The 21411-nt window shown below is 42.6% G+C and overlaps 1 protein-coding gene and 1 pseudogene across 1 annotated transcript in view; both read left to right on the forward strand.

Annotated features, from left to right (window-relative positions):
• BLOC1S6 (biogenesis of lysosomal organelles complex 1 subunit 6) overlaps nt 1-21411 on the forward strand; it is a 76472-nt gene that overhangs the window by 13660 nt on the left and 41401 nt on the right. The window lies entirely within an intron of this gene.
• LOC116482098 (non-histone chromosomal protein HMG-17-like) lies at nt 11639-11995 on the forward strand (annotated as a pseudogene).

The raw sequence follows: 21411 nt of genomic DNA on the forward strand, positions 1-21411 counted from the left end.
GGCCTGGTTCCTGCTTAAGAGATGGCTGTGTTCTCCCTCCGTTCTCACATGGTATAAGGGGCTAGGGGCCTCTTGGGGTCTTGGCACTTATCTCATGACAGCTCTGTCTTCATGACTTAATCGTCTCCAAAAAGGCTCCACCTCCTAATATCACCTGGGTAGGGTAGGATTTCAACATATGAATTTTGGGGGACAGAAACATTTACACCATGGCAGTGGGGAGGGGTCTAGGATTTTCTTTAATATCGTTTAGTTTTTTTTATTTTTATTTTTTTATTTTTTATTTTTTGAGAGGGAGTTTTGCTCTTGTTGCCCAGGCTGGAGTGCAGTGGTGCGATCTCGGCTCATCGCAAGCTCTGCCTCCCGGGTTCAAGTGATTCTCCTGCCTCAGCCTCCCGAGTAGCTAGCATTACAGGCATGTGCCACCATATCTGCCTAATTTTGTGTTTTTAGTAGAGATGGGGTTTCTCCATGTTGGTCAGGCTGGTCTCGAACCCCCAACCTCAGGTGATCCACCCACCTCGGCCTCCCAAAGTGCTGGGATTACAGGTGTGAGCCACCACGCCCGGCTATATAGTTTAGTTTATAAAAGTGGGAGAAAGTGAAGCAATTGTAGGAAAATCTTGATTATGATTGAACATGGTTATAGGGTATTTCATACTATTCATTATACCTTATATATATTCATTATATTATTTTCTTCACTTTTTTCCTTTTACTTATTTAAAAACCTAGAATACTTTTGTATGTTTGAAATTTTTCTTTAACTTTTATTTTAAGTTGAGGAGTACACGTGCAGGTTTGTTAGACAGGTAAACTCTTGTCATGGGGGTTTGTTGTATGGATTATTTTGTCACCTAGGTATTAAGCCTACTACGCACTAGTTATTTTTCCTGATCCTCTCCCTGCTCCTACCTTCCACCTTCCAGTAGGCCCCAGTGTGTGTTGTTCCCCTCTTTGTGTTCATGTGTTCTCATTATTTAGCTTCCACTTCTAAGTAAGAACGTGGTATTTGGCTTTCTGTGCCTACATTAGTTTGCTAAGGATAATGGGCTCGAGCTCCATCCGTGTCCCTGCAAAGGACATGATCTCACTCTTTTTTGTGATTGCATAGTATTCCGTGGTGTATATAAACCATATTTTCTTTATCCAGTCTACCACTGATGGACATTTAGGTTGATTCCATGTCTTTGCTATTATGAATAGTCTTGCAACAAACATATGTGTGGATGTGTCTTTGCGATAGAATGATTTATATTCCTTTGGGTATATCCAGTACTGAGATTGCTGGGTCGAATGGTTGTTTTGTTTTTAGATCTTTGAGAAATCACCACACTGTTTCCCATATGGTTGAACTAATTTACACTCCTACCAACAGTATATAAGCATTCCTTTTTCTCCACAACCTTGACAGTACCTATTATGTTTTTACTTTAACCATAGCCATTCTGACAGGTGTGAGATGGTATCTCATTGTGGTTTTGATTTGCATTTCCCTAACGATCAGTGATGTTGAGCTGTTTTTCATATGCTTGTTGGCTGCATGTATGTCTTCTTTTGAAAAGTGTTCCTCTTAATGGAGTTGTTTCTGTAAATTTGTTTTTCTTTAAAACAGTTTAGTTTAGTTTTTAAAAGTGGGAGAAAGTGAAGCAAGTGTAGGAAAATCTTGATAATGATTAAATCTAGTTATAGGGTATTTCACAGTATTAATTACATATATATTCATTGTATTATTTTCTCCGCTTTTGTGTGTTTGAAACTTTTTTCTTTCTTTCTTTCTTTCTTTTTTTTTTTTTTTTTTTTGAGACAGGGTTTTGCTCTTGTCGCCCAGGCTGGAGTGCAATGGAGTGATCTTGGCTCGCTGCAACCTCTGCCTCCCAGGTTGAAGCGATTCTCCGGCCTCAGCCTCTCCAGTAGCTGGGACTACAGGCATGAGCCACTATACCCAGCTAATTTTTTGTATTTTTAGCAGAGACAGGGTTTCACCATGTTGGCCAGGCTGGTCTTGAACTCCTGACCTCAGGTAATTCACCCTCCTCAGTCTCACGAAGTGTTGGGATTACAGGAATGAGCCACTGCACCCAGCCTGAAATTTTTCTTAATATAAATTTTAAAAATATAAACAAAGTGACAGTAATTTACAGAAATAAATAAAACAGGTGGCCTGATTATTCAAGTTACCTTAACCGGAAATACAACATAGAAAACTAATTCGATTAAGACTTCTGGGTCCACCTGCAATCCTAGCAAGGACAGACAGCTGTAGGATCCAAGCACAAAAGATTAATGCCCTACTGATTTAGTCTGTGTGTGCTACAACAGAATACCTTAGACTGGGCAGCTTAAAAAGAACAGAAATTTATTTCTCACAGTTTGGGAGGCTGGGAAGTCCGTGATCAAGGTGCTGGCAGGTTTGGTTGTCTGGTGAGGGCCTCATGCCCTGGAGGGGAGGTGGAAGGGTAAATTAACCAAATACTGCGCTTCTCTTTTAAGGCACTTAATCCCAAACCTGAGGGGGAGCGCTTATGGCCTGTTTGCCACTTAAAGGCTCCACCTCTTAAAACTATCACATTGCAGCCTGGCCAACATGGTGAAACCCCATCTCTACTAAAAATACAAAAATTAGCCAGGCAGTAGTGGTGTGCGCCTGTAATCCCAGCTACTCAGGAGGCTGAGGCAGGACAATCACTTGAGCCTGGGGATGGAGATTGTGGTGTGCCGATATCATGCCACCACCCTCCAGTCTGAGCAAAAAAGTGAGGCCCTGTCTCAGCCAAACAAAAATCCTATCACTTTGGCAACATCTGAATTTCGGAGGGGCCGTATTCAAATGATAGTACCTACTATCTGTATAAAATGACATAACTACCGGTTTTTGTTCTCATGTCTTTCTCCAGAAAAAATTGATTTGATCTCTGTTTACTAAATTACAACTTCAGTACAGTCCTGCCTCCCCCAAAATACTCACAGAGCATCTCTGAGGGGCCCAATCTCTTTGCTCATTTACAGCCTCCTAGTTTACTCCAACAGATAATTGATTCCTTCCTTTGCATTGAATTCTTGCTAGAATAACCTTCAGAGAGTGGCTTATTCTCTCATCTGCAAATGTTTTTTTTTGTTTTGTTTTGTTTTTTTTGAGACAGAGTCTCGCTCTGTCGCCTAGGCTGGAGTGTAGTAGCGGGATCTTGGCTCACTGCATCCTCCCTACCCCAGGTTCAAGTGATTCTCGTTCTCATCTGCAAATCTTGAGGAGTGCCTCACAATTGTTCCCTCCTCATGCCAACCATATCTCACATAATGCTGTCCATTATCCAGCACATAGCACAATTAAAACCTAATCTGCTCTAATCCCAGTACTTTGGGAGGCCAAGGCAGGTGGATCACCTGAGGTCGAGTTTGAGACCAGCCTGGTCAACATGGTGAAACCCCATCTCTATTAAAAACACAAAAAATTAGCTGGGCATGGTGGTAGGCACCTGTAATCCCAGATATTTGGGAGGCTGAGGCAGAAGAATCGCTTGAACCCGTGGGGCGGAGGTTTCAGTGAGCGGGGATAGCGCCACTGCACTCCAGCCTGGCGGCAGAGTGAAACTCCGTCAAAAAAAAAAAACAAAACCTAATTTGCTCAAGTCCACCATGAACAAGCCTGTGGTCTGACAAGGGAGTGCACTTCAGAATTGTGAAATGCTGCTCTCAACAAGGTGTTACCGATGGGTCTTTGTTCTTAGAGCTCCCAAGATGGCGGCAAGCCTTTTGTTCTCCGACCAGAGGTTCTTGGCCTCACGGATTCCAAGGAATGGAACCTTGGGCCATGTGTGAGTGTTATAGCTCTATTAGAAGCCGTGGGTCATGGAAGAGAACCGTGGAATCCAGCAATTAGTGTTCAGCTCAATTAGGATGAACCCGGGCACTTAGCTGCCCGGGAACAATGGCGAGCCTCTAGCCTGAACGGGAGCAGCAATGGGTGCCTCGCTGGATCAGAAACGCAGCGGACACCCTGCCGGATCTGGAGGGGTGGAAGTCAACGGTGGGTCTGTGACGGCGGCGAACAGCAGTGGCAGACGGTGAGCGAAACCTCACCTCAAGCCGGAAGAAACACCGACCAGAAGAGTGTGCAGTTCCAAGATTTAATAGAGTGCAAACTGAGCTCTCACACAAGGGGAGGGGACTCAAAAAGGGTTGCCCCTCCCTGCTCGAATGCCTGGGGTTTATATCCCAATCATTGTCCCTACCCCTGTGCCCTCAGATGATAGATGATTTGACTATTTACCTCTTGCTTTTAGCCTAATTGGTATTTTAGTGAGCCCTCTTTACTACCTGATTGGTCAGGTGTGAGCTGAGTTTCAAGCCTCCTGTTTAAAGGTGGATTCAGTCATCTTCCCCAGCTAGGCTTAGGAATTCTTAGTCAGCCTAGGAAATCCAGCTAGTACTGTCTCTCAAAGGGAACTCTAGCAGCTGCGTTCTCATGGAAATGTTTAGATTAATTAGAGGACAAACTTTTTTTTTTTTTTTTTGAGACGGAGTCTCTGTCACCCAGGCTGGAGCACAATGGTGCAATCTTGGCTCACTGCAACCGCTGCCTCCCGGGTTCAAGGAATTCTTGTGCCTCAGCCTCCCGAGTAGTTGGGATTACAGGCTTGCACCACCACGCCCTGCTAATTTGTTGTTGTTGTTGTTGTTGTATTTTTAGTAGAGTTGGGGGTTTCACCATGTTGGCAGGCTGGTCTCGAACTCTTGACCTCAAATGACCCTCCCATATCAGCCTCCCAAAGTGTTGGGATTACAGGTGTGAGCCACTGCACCTGGCCTGAGGACAAACTTTCCTTGTGTGTCTACGAATCAGTGAATGAAAGATCATTTTTAGAGAATGAAAACTAACCTCAAGAGAGCAGAGAAAGAGTAGAGACTTCTGGGGTCTGAGCTCTCCTATATGACTTTCATGCTGTGGGACTGTACTAGTCACCCAAGAGAATGACATAGGCCCATCTGTAGCCATCTCTCCCTTTCTGCTCTTCTATCCCAGGATCTAGTTCTAGGAACAGAAAGGACAGATCTTCAAAGAGTTAGACGACTGATGCCTACACTTATAGGCTTCTCCCATCACATTCCCTGTCCCTATATCAGGTACCTCAGTCCTGCTCCAAGCCAAGGGAGTGGTGCCTCAATTGCCACCACCAGTGGCAAAAGGCATCTATTTCTGCTGCTTCCAGCTTCTGCTTTTGCTTTAGAAACTGTCATTCTTGGGATACATGAGAGACAGACACTGCTAACCTAACTGCTGGTTCATCTTCCACTCCTCCTGGCACTTCCATTCCATCAGATATCTTAGGGGCTGAAACTGACATAGGAGTTAAGAAGGGATTACTTAGGTAGATAATAAAGGCATGGGAGTCCTCCTAAGGCTTTTCTTTTTCATGAAAAGCAGCCCCAAATAATTTTCTAACAAAGAGCAGCCTGCAAGCTGAGAGCTTGCATGGGTGCATGCTAGCAGGAACTAAGGACTAGGCATTTTCAAAATAGAGGTTCCATCTTCCCTTCTCTGCCAGCAACGTGTAAGGAACAGACAAGATGGCGCAGGTCAACTGGGAAGTCCATTTCCATAAGAAGATTAGGGTGGGGAGACCAGCCTTCCTGGCACACTATGTAAATGTCATACCTGATCCAACCAATCTGTGAGCCCTATGTAAATCAGATACCGCCTCTTCAAACTGAGCTATAAAACTTGGTGCATTCACCACCAGCTGGTCCTTTTTGCTCGGAGATGCCTCCCTGTGTAGAGGAAGCTGTTTCTTTTTCTCTTTTCTTCTGCCTTTTAAACCTCCGCTCCTAAACTTCTCATGTGTGTACGTGTCCTAAATCTTCCTGGCACGTGATGAACCCCAAGTGCATACTCCAGCCAACATAGCTGCTTCAAAACTGAGAAATAGCAGGACCGTATGAGGATTCTCGACCTTGTGGCCCAACCTCTCTGCCCTGTTTGCCCAACACCAGCCTCCTGGAATAACAGAGATGGCTAAAGCAAAACCTCCTTTGTGTTTACGAATTGTTTTCAAAGACATGGTTTAAACTCATCCTCCTTCAGATATGTGAGATAGCTATTATTTCTGTTTAAAGAGACGACACTAGGGCACAGAGAAGTTAAGTAATTTGTTCACAGTCATAGAGTTAATTGAAAGCAGAGCCATGATGTGAACTGAAATATTCCATCTCCTGGAGGAATTCATCTGTATCTAAATCCAAATTATTACTAAGCTTTGAGCTACGATCTTTCTTTCTTTTTTTTTTTTTCCTTTTTTCCTTTTTTTTTTTTTTTTCCTTTTCCTTTTTTGAGACAGAGTCTTACTCTGTCACCCAGGCTGGAGTGCAGTGGCATGATCTCGGCTAACTGTCGCCTTGACCTCCCTGGGCTCAGCTGAGCCTCCCGAATAGCTGGTACCACAGGCATATGCCACCACGTCCAGCTAATTTTTGTACTTTTTGTAGAGACAGGATTTTGCCATGTTCCCCAGGCTGGTCTCAAATTCTTGGGCTCAAGGGATCCGCCCGCCTCAGCCTCCCAAAGTGCTGGGATTACAGGCATGAGCCACTGTGCCTAGCCTATGATATTTCTGTAAGAAAAATATTAGTTATAGCCACCAAGTTATGTTACCACAAAAAATGACTCATTATTAGCTGCAGGCTGAGACTGTTCATAGCCAAAAGCCATATTTCATTCTGTGTTGAACTCATTAATTTAAACCATTCCTAATTTTTTATTGTGATGAGTCAATAGATAATATTTACAGTTAATAAATCAAGAAAAACAAATATAAGTATATTACATATACCGATTCAGTGGTAATCAACAATATAACTTAAAAACAAACTATTAATACATCTTCTGGGTAATGGGTGTGGAGTGTGGGTGTTGTGGAGATGAGTGGCAAGAGACTTTCATTTTTCATTTAAGACAACTCAGTACAGTCTAAATTTTTGAAACGTGCAAATCTTACACTGATTTGTAGTGAGGAAATTCGCTGGTTCTCTGCTCCATGGTATTGTTGCAGAAGGGAAGTTTATGAATCAAATCACTCCACTCTTGTGCCTTAACGTCACCACAGAGCTGACCAAAAGTCTGACTCATGTTTCTTTTTATATTGTTAGATTTCCTTTCTCTGCTTGGTTTTGAGCATATGTCACCAGAATGCATGGGATTTAAATCCTCAAATCTAGAATTAATATTTGATGACTGTAGCAAGGTATCTGTCCCACACTTTGGAATTCTGGACTTTGGGTCTTGATTTACCCTGGTACTTACTATAATCTTTCTGAGACTTTGGCAATGAAATTATTGACTTTGAGCCTTGGTGTCTTCATCTGTATCATGAAGATGTTAATAATATTAATCCCACAGTATTATTGCCAATATCAAATGGGATAACCTATATGAAAGCCTTTGAAAATTATAAGCAATATACAAATAAATATAACATATTATTTTATTAGTCCTAATAACAAAAATATACTTAATGCTCACTGACTACAGGGTTAGAGAATGAAGACTCCCTGCCTTACTTCTCTTTTCCATCCCGTGCAAATTGTTTCCCCCAACCCCACCCACAAAAACAGATTTGCTTGGCAGTACAATTTTGATTGTTTAGTGTTTCCATAGTGGTGTACCAGGAATCATAGGCAAAACAAGGAACTTGTAGCAAAATATTTCCTTTTTCTGTCCCCAGCCCAGATTTGTCCCCAGCAATGCCAGGTTATTTATACCTTTTCTTCCCTTTATACTTGGCTCTTATGAGAGCTAGGGCACATGGCCTGTACAGTGTTTTATTAAAGGATCTTCCAGTAGGATTGTAATGGTTTTAAAAGATGATCACAAATTCTTTGACATTTCTCCCATTGAGTGTGGGATCTATACTCCCTTCCTTTGAATCTGGGTGGATTCCAGCACTTTGGGAGGCCATAATGGGAGGATCACTTGAGCCCAGGAGTTTGAGACCAGCCTGGGCAACAGAGTGAGATGCCATCTCTACAAAAAATAAACTAAAAATTAGCCAAGCATAGTGACATGCACCTATAGTCCCAGCTACTTAGGAGGCTGAGGTGGGAGGATTGCTTGAGCCCAAGAAGTTGAGGCTGCAATGAGCCAAGATGGCACCACTGTACTCCAGCCTGGTCAACAAAGCAAGACCCTGCCTCAAAAAAAAAAAAAAATTCACTGCAAAGAGAGAAAAAAGAAAGATAAATTGACCCCCAGAATTGTGCTTAATCTGCCCAAAAGTTGAACTGAAATGGGATTATCGTTCCTGTTCTGGTTACCAATTATTACGTAACAAGCTACCCCAAAACAATTTTGTAGGTCATGAATTTAAGCAGAGCTCAATCTGGGTGGATTCATGACTGCTTTGAGTAATAGAGTATGGCAGAAGTGTTGCTATGTGAATTTCAAGCCTAAATTACAGAAGACCATGCAGCCTCTGCCTTGTTAACTAGGACATTTGTTCATAGATTCTTGTCATCATAAAAAGTCCAGCTACCCTGAGCCACTGTGCTAGAGAGGCAATGTGTAGATGCTGTGGTCAGTAATCCCTGTTTAGCCTGGTCTTCTAGCCAAGATATCAGAAATACGAGGGAAACCAGCTTGGACCCGCCACACCGCTCTACGTGCCAGATCAATGCCAAGTGTCCTCCACCAATGCCTCATGGAACAGAATTCTCCAGCCGAGCTCTGCTTAAATTCATGACCTACAAAATTGTTTTGGGGTAGCTTGTTACGTAATAATTGGTAACCAGAACAGGAACGATAATCCCATTTCAGTTCAACTTTTGGGCAGATTAAGCACAATTCTGGGGGTCAATTTATCTTTCTTTTTTCTCTCTTTGCAGTGAATTTTTTTTTTTTTTTGAGGCAGGGTCTTGCTTTGTTGACCAGGCTGGAGTACAGTGGTGCCATCTTGGCTCATTGCAGCCTCAACTTCTTGGGCTCAAGCAATCCTCCCACCTCAGCCTCCTAAGTAGCTGGGACTATAGGTGCATGTCACTATGCTTGGCTAATTTTTAGTTTATTTTTTGTAGAGATGGCATCTCACTCTGTTGCCCAGGCTGGTCTCAAACCCCTGGGCTCAAGTGATCCTCCCATTATGGCCTCCCAAAGTGCAGGGATTATAGGCGTGAGCCACGATGCCCGGCCTTCCTACAGCACTCAGTATTCCAAGAGATCTCCCATCCAAGCAGTAACCAGGCCCGACTCTGCTTAGTTTCTAAGATCAGATAAGTTCCTTAAAAAAAAAAAAAAAAAAAAGAGGTTACTGACTATTCTTGATAGCTATGTATTTTGATAAAGACTTCCAAAGAGATATCCTAAGCTTGAACTCTTCCCCCAGATAGGGAGCACCAGAGCTTCTTTGCTGTCATCTTGCCTGAGAAACTTCTTTGCACTGGGGCTACTGAGTCAACAACATTCTTCATAAAAATAATTTTCTTTTGGGAGGCTGAAGCTGGTGGATCACTTGAGGCCAGGAGTTTGAGACCAGCCTGGCCAACATGGTGAAACCCTGTCTCTATAAAAAATACAAAAATTAGCCAGGTGTAGTGACAGGTGCCTGTAATCCCAGCTACTCAGTAGATTGAACCTGGGAGGCGGAGGTTGCAGTGAGCCAAGATCGTGCCATTGCACTCCAGCCTGGGTGACAGAGCAAGCCTCCATCTCAAAAAAAAAAAAAAAGAAAGAAAGAAAGAATTTTGTAAGAATATTCATAGGTACTCACTGTTTCTCTTAGGTAAAGAGCTAAGAGTGGAATTCCTGGGTTATGGGATAGATATATGTTTAACTTGGTAGGAAATTGCTAATTTTTCAAAGTGTTTATATCGTTTTACACCTCCATTAGGAAAGTATGAGTGATCATTCCTCATCTCACCAACATTTGGTATTGTCAGGTGGGTTTTTTTTTTCATTTAATTTTGGTGAATTCTAATTTATCTGTTTTTTGTTGTTGTTGTTGTTGTTGCTGCTGCTGGTGTTTTTGGTATTGTATCTTAGAAATTGTTGGCTAATCCGGGCTGGGCGAGGTGGCTCTCGCTTGTAATCCCAGCACTTTGGGAGGCCGAGGCGGGCGGATCATGAGGTCAGGAGATCGAGACCACGGTGAAACCCCATCTCTACTAAAAATACAAAAAATTAGCCGGGCGTGGTGGCGGGCGCCTGTAGTCCCAGCTACTCGGAGAGGCTGAGGCAGGAGAATGGCGTGAACCCGGGAGGCGGAGCTTGCAGTGAGCCGAGATTGCGCCACTGCACTCCAGCCTGGGCGACAGAGACTCTGTCTCAAAAAAAAAAAAAAAAAGAAATTGTTGGCTAATCCAAAGTCACGAAGATTTACACCTGTGTTTTCTCCTAAGCGTTTTATGGCTTTATCTCTTACATTTAGGTGTATGATCCCCTTTGAGTTAACTTTTGTACATGATGTGAAGAAATGGTCCAAACTGATTCTTTTGCATGTGGATATCCAGATGTCCCAGCGCCATTTGTTGTAGAGACTGTTCTTTCCTTACTGAGTTGCTTTGATCCTTTTGTGGAAAATCAGTTGACCATAAATGTATGGATTTATTTCTGGACTCTCAATTCTATTGATGTATATGCCTATCCTTATGCATAGTTTTAATTGTGGTAATTCATTGTAGTCTTAATTGTGGCAATTCATCATAGTCTTAATTTGTATTTAATTGTATTTTCCTGATGACTAATAATTGCCCTAGAAAGTTCCTTCTTACCCATTCCAGTCAATCCCTTTCCGCATCCCCATTCCCCCAGAGCTCGCCATTGTTTTGATTAGTTTCCACTGTAAATGAGTTTTAACCTGTTCTAGACCATTATATAAAAGGAATCACACGGTGTACACTTTTTAGTGTGGACTTCTTTCACTCAGCATGTTTTTGAGATTTATCCATGTATGGTGTATGTTATAGTTTGTTCCTTTCAGAAGAAATTTTTACCACAAAGATTTTCAAATTTATCTCAACTTGTTTCTTTTTATTTAATTTGTATACGAAAAATTTTAGCCTGTTTTTTACATTTCTCATCCAATTGCAGATTATTTTCAATTTACAATTATAGGTTTGCCAAGTTTTGGATCTCTAATGTTTTGCTTATTTCTGGTTTTTGTCAAGCCCATGCACTTGACTTCTGCTAGTCCCTTGAAGGCTGTACTAGAGTCAAGGGTCATTTTCTTCCTTTTAAAGCTCACATACATTGCCCTCTTTTTATTAGCTGACCTAAGTGTATATTTATCCAAACATCCAATTTATTCCAGCTTTAGATATTCTTGCATCTGAGTTACTAAAATACACATTTAGTTTACAATACCTACTAGTATTTATCAAAAATTTACTGAAATTATTCATGGTATTTAGGGGGAAACACTATCTAAAAAGGACCCATGATTGATTATTTATTTATTTATTTACTTAGTGCACTTGATTTTGCAGATGAGTCTGGAAGTGTTAGTTGCAAAGGTATGCATTTATTTCTCTGGCTACAAGAAATAATAGAAATGCACAAAGAGGAGCAGTGTGAAGAAGAGGCGATGACCCCCAGACCGACCAAAGCCTGGGCTCCGCTGCCCAGCACCTATGTCCTACCACCATCACTGCCACCATGCCCGAGAGAAAGGCTGAAGGGGATGCTAAAGGAGATAAAGCCAAGGTTAAGTAGGAACTGCAGAGAAGATCCACAGGTTGTCTGCTAAACCTGCTCCTCCAAAGCCAGAGCCGAAGCCCAAAAAGGCCTCTGCAAAGAAGAGAAAGAGGGTACCTAAAGAGAAAAAGGGAAAAGCTGATGCTGGCAAGGAGGGGAATAACCCTGCAGAAAATGGAGATGCCAAAACAGACTAGGCACAGAAAGCTGAAGGTGCTGCAGATGCCAAGTGAAGTGTGTGCATTTTTGGTAACTGTGTACTTCTGGTGACTGTACAGTTTGAAATACTATTTTTTGATCAAGTTTTATAAAAATGCAGATTTTGTTTAGCCTTTTTTTTTTAAAGCTATGTTGTTAGTACACAGAATACTTCATTGTTGTTTTGGGGAGAAGGGCCATATGTCACTGATAGAAAGTCCCTGAAGCTGGACCGATGTGGGGAAAACACATTTTCCTTCTAGTTTTGAGAGACTTCCTCTTGGGTCGAAGAGGGATTCCCTGAGTTTGATACACATGGCCACCTTGGTACAAAAGCCTTGTGGTATGGAAAAACAAATTCGTTTTTTATGTCCTCTTCTGTCTTTCTACCTTTCAGAATAGACTTAAATCCCTTAAACCCAGACATCTTCTGGGACCTGACCCCCAATAATTGGTTACCAGTGTGTCAGGCAACCTGGGCTTTCCCCTCAAAAGAGCAGTGGTTCCTGTTTCTAGGTTGTGGATCTTCAGATAAATTGTGTCATTTTCATTTCACTTCCTGAAAGCCAGGGTCGGCTCATGAAAAGCTGTTAAACAGCATGCTAAGTGTGAAATGTCAACCCTCACTCTAAACTTTCCCGGTTCAGAGCATCAGATGAAGACTTCACTGGGTTTTACAGTGGCTTTCTGATTTTTGGTAGTCCATCGAAGAAGGGAGTTTGAAAGTTGTTGTATACTATTAACGATTGTCTGCCCATGTCCTGCCCAAAATACCATGATTCTTTATGGAAATTGTCTTTAATAAAGCTGGATACAGTTTGGCTTGGGGAAAAAAAAAGAAATGCACAAAGAAGGCAAAGTGAGCTTGTGCTGTTTTGAAGAATAACTTTCATGCAGTCGGCAGATAGATCCCATTTGAAAGTCAATCCTCCTTTCCCTCACTCCTGCACTGCCAACAACTGAAGTTGCTGAAGAAGAGTGAGTTTGTGGGATAGTCAGTCTCCTCACCTTTTCCACCTTCATTCTTGAATTCTTGGTCTCCTCTGGCTCCTGTCTTTTTTTGCCCTTCTTTTTTTTTTTCCCAAATAATACCTGCCTTGGGCGAAATTATCAAATCAACTCCCCTGCCAGCACTCCCTTTGCTGCCTGATTCTCTTCCTTTATTCCTCTGTGCAAGCTTCCTTATGCTGAACCTCCAACCCTCAGGGTTCAACCAGACAAACAAAACCAGCCGGAAATATACGTTGAGAGTTTTTGCACAGAATTGGCTTATGTGATGGTGGCAGCTGGCAAGACACCCTAGAAGAGCAGGCCTGGTCTCTTAGACACCAGCTGAAGCTGTTAACTACAGATAAATTTCTTCTTCTGCAGAGAAGCCTTAGTTCTGCAATTAAAAACTTTCAACTGATTGAATCAGGCCCACTCAGATTATTTAGAATAATCTCTCTTATGTAAAGTCAACTGATTATGGATTTAATTCACATCAACAAATTACCTTCATTGAAACACCTAAATTAGTGTTTGATTGAATAACAGGGGACTGTAGTCTAGCCAAATTGACACATAAAGCTGACCATCACACTCTATTTCCTATAGGAGTTGGCTTTCACATACTGGCTCAACTGGTAACTAAAATGTAGCCGATAGAAGCTGAATGCTCAGGAGTATTTTTGTTTTATGAAGAAATCTTAAAGAAACAATATGAAATAAAAATAGCGAAGGTACGTGTGGGGTGGGGTACCTATTCAAAAGGCAAGAACTGGTCACAGGCATGGTCACCCTTTCTCATTGTCCCCTCAATCTCCTGAAATATCAGCCATTCCAAATCTTTTATCTTTACATAGTCCTCTACCACCCCCACCAATGTTCCCACCCAACAGCCCTTCACCAGCACCTCTAGGTTTCCTCCCATGAGAACACCTTGAGATCTACACCTAACATCTACTTTTAGGCTTCCCCCATCTTCTCAGCCCTTTGCATATATTTAGGGACCACACTTATCTCCCGTATTTAATTTGTCTCCTGTGGAAGTCTTTACAAAGATCAAATTATTCATTTATTCATCCATCAAATATAGGTCTAGGGCATTGGCAGGTGGTGCACATTAAAATAAACAGATTCACTTCCTCTGTGTCCTGGGCTTGTTTCATTTTGACCTTCTGTGCTAGAAGCCCAGGACACAGAGGAAGAAGCAATGTGTTCTGATTGAGGGACTTCAGAAAGCTGAATAGAGTCCATCAGCTGGGACTTGAAGGTTAAGAAGGATTTTGATGGATGGAGAAGCGCATTTCAGGTTAAGTGGACTACATGAACAAATGCAAGGAGTCCTGAAGATGAAGGCATAATTCAGAGCCTGCCCCTGGGTTTGGATGCAGGATGTAGCTGGTTGAAGAGTCACATTTAGGGCACAGGTTTTCACCAGCCTCACTTCATTTAAGTGAGGCTGAAGCCTACTGATACTTAGAAGACACTAAGGCTTAGGACAGATTTAGAAGTGCTTGAAAAGGTAGAATGTCAGAGAATCCAATACCCAAAAGTCAAGGGAGGATGTTGTAAATTGTGTTGGTGCCACAGAGAGAGATCTTATGTCTTGTGACTCAGTGCTCAGCTTTCTGTCTTGTCGGGCTGCCCTGTTTGAGTCTTTTGGCTAGAGAGAGCAGGCTTTTCTTGGTGTTTTTTCTCCCCTATACACAGTGACACAAGCTTCTCCAGCACATAGTCCACAAAATCTTTTTTCTTTTTCTTTTTTTTTACTTATTTATTTAGTTTTTGAGACAGGGTCTCACGCTGTTGCCCATGCTAGAGTGCAGTGTTGCAATCATAGCTCACTGCAGACTTGAACTCATGGATTCAAGCAATTTTCCTGCCTCAGCCTCCCAAGCAGCTGGCACTACAGGTGTGTGCCACTATGCCTGGCCAATTTTTAAATGTTTGGTAGAGACACGAATCTTGCTATGTTGCCCAGGCTCAGGATATCTTTTTAAAGTTTTTTCCTTTCATCTTTTTTTTGCGGGGGGAAGGCAGAGTCTCACTCTGTCACCCAGGTTAGAGTGCAGTGGTGGGATCACAGCTTACTGCAGCCTTGACCTGGGCTCAAGTGATCTTCCCACCTCAGCCTCCTGAGTAGCTGGGACTACAGGCGTCCGCCACCATGCCCAGCTAATTTTTTGTATTTTTTTAGTAGAGATGGGGTTTCACCGTGGTCTCGATCTCCTGACCTCGTGATCTGCCTGCCTCAGCCTCCCAAAGTGCTGGGATTACAAGCGTGAGCCACCGCGCCCGGCGCCTTTAAAGTTTTTAATCAATTTTTTGAGGTATGCTTTACTTGCAATCAAATGTACTCATTTCAAGTGTACAGTGCAATGAATTTTTTTATTTTTATTTTTTTGAGATGGAGTCTCGCACTGTCACCCAGGCTGCAATGTAGTGGTGCTATCTTGGCTCACTGCAACCTCCGCCTCCCAGGTTCACACCATTCTCCTGCCTCAGCCTCCCGAGTAGCTGGGACTACAGGCGCCCACCACCATGCCCCGCTAATGTTTTGTATTTTTAGTAGAGATGGGATTTCACCGTGTTAGCCAGGATGGTCTCGATCTCCTGACCTTGTGATCCGCCCGCCTCGGCCTCCCAAAGTGCTACAGGTGTGAGCCACCACACTTGACTTTTTTTTTTTTTCTTTTTTTTTTAGAGACAGAGTCTCACTGTGTCACTCAGGCTGGAGTGCGGGGGCATGATCATAATTCATTGCAGCCTTGAACTCCTGGGCTCAAGTGATCTTCCCACCTCAACCTCCTGAGTATCTAAGACTACAGTCATGTGCCACCATGCCCGGCTAATTGTTTTTGTTTTGTTTTGTTTTGTTTTTTGTAGATATCAGGATCTCACTGCATTGCTCAGGCTGCTCTTGAATTCCTGGTTGCAAGTGATCCTCCTTCCTCGGCCTCCCATCTGGAACTATAGGTGTAAGCTAGCATGCCCAGCCTTGAACTTTGAAAAATACATGCAGTTATGTAACTGTTATCATAAGATACAGAACTTTTTCATCATCAAAAAGTTTTCTTTTTTTTTTTCTTTTCTGAGACAGAGTCTCACTCTGTCCCCCAGGCTGCAGTGCAATGGTGCAATCTTGGCTCACTGCAACCTCCGTCTCCTGAGTTTAAGCGATTCTCCTGCCTCAGCCTCCTGAGTAGCTGGGATTACAGGCACACACCACTATGCCCAGCTAATTTTTGTACTTTTTAGGAGAGACAGAGTTTCACCATGTTGGCCAGGCTGATCTGGATCTCCTGACCTCAAATGATCCACCTGCCTTGGTCTCCCAAAGTGCTGGGGTTACAGGCGTGAGCCACCACACCCAGCCAAAAAGTTTTCTTATTTAAGATGTTAATATTACCCACAGTGAACTACAGATTCAATGTGATCCCTATCAAAATCCTAACAATGGCTGGGCATGGTGGCTCATCCCTGTGATCCCAACACTTTGGGAGGCTGAAGAAGGAGGATTGCTTGAGGCCAGGAGTTGAATACCAGCCTGGGCAACATAGTGAGACCCCCAGCAGCTCTCAAAAAAAAATCTAAAAGCATTTCTTGCAGAAATAGGAAAATACATCCTAAGATTCATAAGGAGGCTGGGCACGGTGGCTCACACCTGTAATCCTAGCACTTTGGGAGGCTGAGGCGGGCTGATCACCTGAGGTTGGGGGTTCGAAACCAGCCTGACCAATATGGAAGAACCCCGTCTCTACTAAAAATACAAAATTAGCTGGGTGTGGTGGCACATGTCTGTAATCTCAGCTACTCTGGAGGCTGGGGCAGGAGAATCACTTGAACCCGGGAGGCGGAGGTTGCGGTGAGCCAAGATTGTGCCATTGCACTCCAGCCTGGGCAACAAGAGGGAAACTTCATCTCAAAAAAAAAAAAAAAAGATTCATAAGGAATCTCCAGGGACCCCAAATCACCAAAACAATCTTGAAAAAGAAGAACAAAGTTGGACTTCTTACACTTTCCAGCTTCAAAACTTACTACAAAGCTATAATAATCAAAATAGTGTGGTTCTGGCATAACGAAGGACATATGGATCAGTGGATTCAGAAATAAACCCTCAAATATATGGTCAAATGATTTTTGACAGGAGTGTCAAGACCATTCAGTAAGGAAAGGATAGTCTTTTTCAATAAATGATGTTGGGAAAATTGGATATTCACATGCAAAAAAAAAAGAAGTTGGACCCTTACCTTACATCATATACAAAAAGCAAATCAAAATGGATTACAGACCTACATATAAGAACTAAAACTGTAAAACTCAGATGAAAACATAGGGGAAAAGTTTTGTGGCATTATTTTAGCAATGATTTATTAGCTATAACTCCAAAAGGATAGGCAACAAAAGAAAAAAGATAAATTAGATCCCATCAAAATTAAAAACTTGTACATCAAAGGACACTATCAACAGATTATAAAGGCAACCCAGGGAAGGGAGAAAATACGTGCTAGCTAATCATAGCTCTGATAAGTCATTGATATCTGGAATATATAAAGAAGAAATATACTTCAACAACAACAAAAAACCAAACAACCCAATTTTTAAAGTCAGGCAAAGGACTTGAATAGGCATTTGTTCAAAGGAGATACACGAATGGCCAATAAGCACATGAAAAGATGCTTAACATCACTAATTATTAGGGAAATGCAAATCAAAACCACAAGGACACCCAGCCAGGTGGCATGTGCCTGTAGAGTCTGGGCTACTAGGGAGGCTGAGGCAGAAGGTTCCTTTGAGCTCAGGAGTTTGAGGAGTGGGTAATAATTGCACCTGTGAATAGCCACTGTATTCCAGCCTGGACAACATTGCAAGATCCTATCTATTTAAAAAATCTGCATACAAGGAGTTACTACTTTCCACTTCACACCCATTAGAATGGCTATTATACACACACACACACACCTATAAGTATTGGCAAGATGTGGAAAAATTGGATCCTTTGTGCATTGGTGGGAATGTAAAAACATGCAACTACGCTGGGCATGGTGGTTCATGCCTGTAATCCCAGCACTTTGGGAGGCGGATGTGGGCTAAACACTTGAAGTTAGGAGTTCGTGACCAGCCTGGCCAACAGGGTAAAACCATGTCTGTACTAAAAATACAAAAATTAGCTGGGTGTGGTGGCGCATGCCTCTAGTCCCAGCTACTTGGGAGGCTGAAGCAGGAGAATCACTTGAACTCGGGAGTCAAAGGTTGCAGTGAGCCAAGACTGTGCCACTGCACTCCAGTCTGGGCGACAGGGCAAGACTCCATCTCAAAAAAAAACCCAAAACAACAGTAACAACAACAAAAACCATGCAACTGCTATGGAAGACGGTGTGGTGTTTCTTCAAAAAATTAAACATAAAATTACCATATGATCCAGCCTTTCTACTTCTGATTATAGACCCCCAAAAAAGTGAAAGCAAAAACTTGAACAGATAGTTGTACATCCATATTCATAGCAGCAGCATTCACAATAATCAAAAGAAGGAAGCAACCCAAGTGCCCATAGATGGATGAATAAAACAAAATGTGTATACATACAGTGGAATATTATTCAGCCTTAAAAAGGAAGAAGATTCTAACGCATGTTACAACATGGATGAAACTTGAAGATATTATGCCAAGTGAAACAAGACAATCACAAAAGGGCTGGGTATGGTGGTTCATGCCTGTAATCCCAGCACTTTAAGAGGCCGAGGCAGGAGGATCATGTAAGCCCAGGAGTTTGAGACAAGCCTGGGCAATATAGTGAGACCCACACAAAAGAAAATTAGCCAGGCATGGTGGCATGTACCTGTAATCCCAGCAAGTCCAGGAGGCTGAGGTGGAAGGATCACAGAAGCCCAGGAAATCAGCAGGGCAAAGAACCATAATTGTGCCACTGCACTCCAACCTGGGTGACAGAGCAAGACCCAGTCTCAAAAACAAAAGAAAGAAAGAAAGAAAGAAATATGTTTAACTTTTATAACAATATAATGACTAGGAATATTAATTTATTTATAGCACAGGAAATGTGGAGGAAGGAATAGAGAGAGAAATACTACATTATGAAAGGGACATTGGCGATCCCATAGTCCCACTAACAAATCTAGACTTAAAATTTGGTTAATATAGAGAATATGGTATAAGTAGGGAGGACTAGCAATTTCTCCTTAAGTTTTTCCTGTGGGTTCATCTTCCCATTCCTTGCCATCTTCCTCCCCTTAAATAAAAGGGAGGAAGGGAGGAAGGAAAAGGGCAAGGAAACGGAAGATGCGCCCGCAACTCCCAAAACTGGAGAAGGTATGGGCAAATAGTACTTGAAAGAAAGGTAACTTAGTTGGGTGCAGTGGCTCATGCCTGTAATCCTAGCACTTTGGGAGGCTAAGGTGGAAGGATCACTTGAAGCCAGGAGTTCAAGACCAGCCTAGGCAACAAGGCGAGACTCCCGTTGTTGTTGTTTTTCTACCAGTTATTTTATTTATTTATTTTTTTAAGAAAGAAAACTCTAAACAGTTGAGATACCTAGTTATTTGGAATAATTGTTGGTGGTGACAATCCTGAGTTGTTTCTTATTTCTGACACACCAGAAATGTGAATCCTATTGTAGGCTCAAGTGACTTTGAAGGAGTCCTTGCTGAGGCATATAGGGCCATCCTGTTGGGAGAGAACTGGGCTCCAAACAGCCAGGGGCTTCTGCTGATAATACCAATGGAGCAGGGCATGCTGATTCTCTTTTGCTTCTCTCTCATCTCATCTCTCTCTTCTCTTTGCCGCTCAGCAGCTATCTTGCTATCTTGTCTTTTTTTCTGTCTTACCTTTTCCCTTTCCCAATCTTCCAGCATACTTCTGTCAGTGAAATGAATGTTCATGTTTTTTAATGTAACTTTTAAAAGCAAACACCCACTGATTCTGTAGCAAGACTGCTAGTTGCTTTCCAGCCATCAGTACTCCCCACCTTTCCAATGTTTTACCTGTGTTCGTGGCTGTTCAGTGAAAGAGTGCATCTCTTAGCCTTTCTTGCAACTAAGACTAGCACGTGACTAAGTTCTGGTCTTTGGGATTTGAGTAGGGTGATACATGCAGTTCCGGGTCATAGCACGGAGATGTGTCCTCTCTTTCCAACCCTTCTCCAACCTGCTTCCTGACATGGGGATGTGCTGGGGCCCTCTGGGACCATACAGATGAGGCCAGTACCCAAAGGGTGACAGAGCTACAAGCTACCAGGACCCCATGTCCCTGTGTGAACAGATAGACTTCTGCCTTGTTTGAACCATTGTTACCTTGATCTTTGTTACAGCAGCTGAATATATACTCTAATATAAATCCTACCATGGACAAGAGACTGGATTAGGCAATAAACATCTAAAGATGAGTGAAATCTTGACAGTGCAAATCCTGAAAGAGTTTGAAATTGTTCCAATTGTCTCAGAGAACTAATATTTATGGTTTTTGAATAAATGTAGAAATTGATTCTCCCTGGTCTTAAGACTTGAAACTTACATTTGTCTTACCTCAGTTCCTTCCTCAGGAAACTGACCCTCAGGCAGAGAATTGAAACTCATGAGATCACCACATCCAGACAACGAGGTGCCAGACCCCCTCATCCCTCATGATTGCTTCTCTACCCATCCCTAATTCCTTTTTCCCCAACTTCCCCGCTTCATAAACCTCCCAATTTTAGTTGGTCAGGGAGACATATCTGAGCCTTATCTCCCATTCTCCTCTGCTGCAGCACCCAATTAAAGCCTCTTCCCTAGCACTACTCATTGTCTCAGTGATTGACATTCCATACGGTGAGCAACACGACCTAGACCGAACCCCTGGCATTTCTGTAACAAGTTCACAACCAAGTGGGAAACATAGCCACAAACTTAGTAACTGTAATACAGGGTAGACTATGGAAATGACTTTATTGAAGATATAAACAAAGGCTGGTGGGAGACATTAATTCTGGTTGTAGTGGTACTAAGAAAGACTTCCTACATGAGGCAATATATGACTTGGGATTTGGACAGTGAATTCTGATAATGAAAGAGGATAAATAGGGCACTCCAGGAAGAGGGAACAGTGTGTGTAAAGGTACGAAGATATAGAAGTGCACATTGTATCTAGAAAATAACCATCAGAACAGGCAGAATAACAGTGAATGTCGAGGAACAATAGTCCAACTAGGTAGGGACCAGATTGTGATGGCCCTTGAATGTCATATTAGGGAATGTGGGGCCAGGCACAGTGGCTCACGCCTGTAATCCCAGCACTTTGGGAGGCTGAGGTGGGTGGATCACTTGAGGTCAGGAGTTCGAGACCAGACTGGCCAACATGGTGAAACCCCTGACTCTACTAAAAATTATAAAAATTAGCCTGGTGTGGTGATGGGCACCTGTAATCCCAGCTACTTGAGTGTCGGCTCTGTGTCCCCATCCAAGTCTCATGTCAAATTGTAATCCCCATGTGTTGAAGGTGGGGCCTGGTAGGATTCGATTTGATGTGGGTGGTTTCTAATGGTTTAGCACCATCCCCCAGTG

The sequence above is a fragment of the Hylobates moloch genome, unplaced genomic scaffold (genome assembly GCF_009828535.3).
Source record: "Hylobates moloch isolate HMO894 unplaced genomic scaffold, HMol_V3 SCAFFOLD_14, whole genome shotgun sequence".
NCBI classification, from domain to species: Eukaryota; Metazoa; Chordata; class Mammalia; order Primates; family Hylobatidae; genus Hylobates; species Hylobates moloch.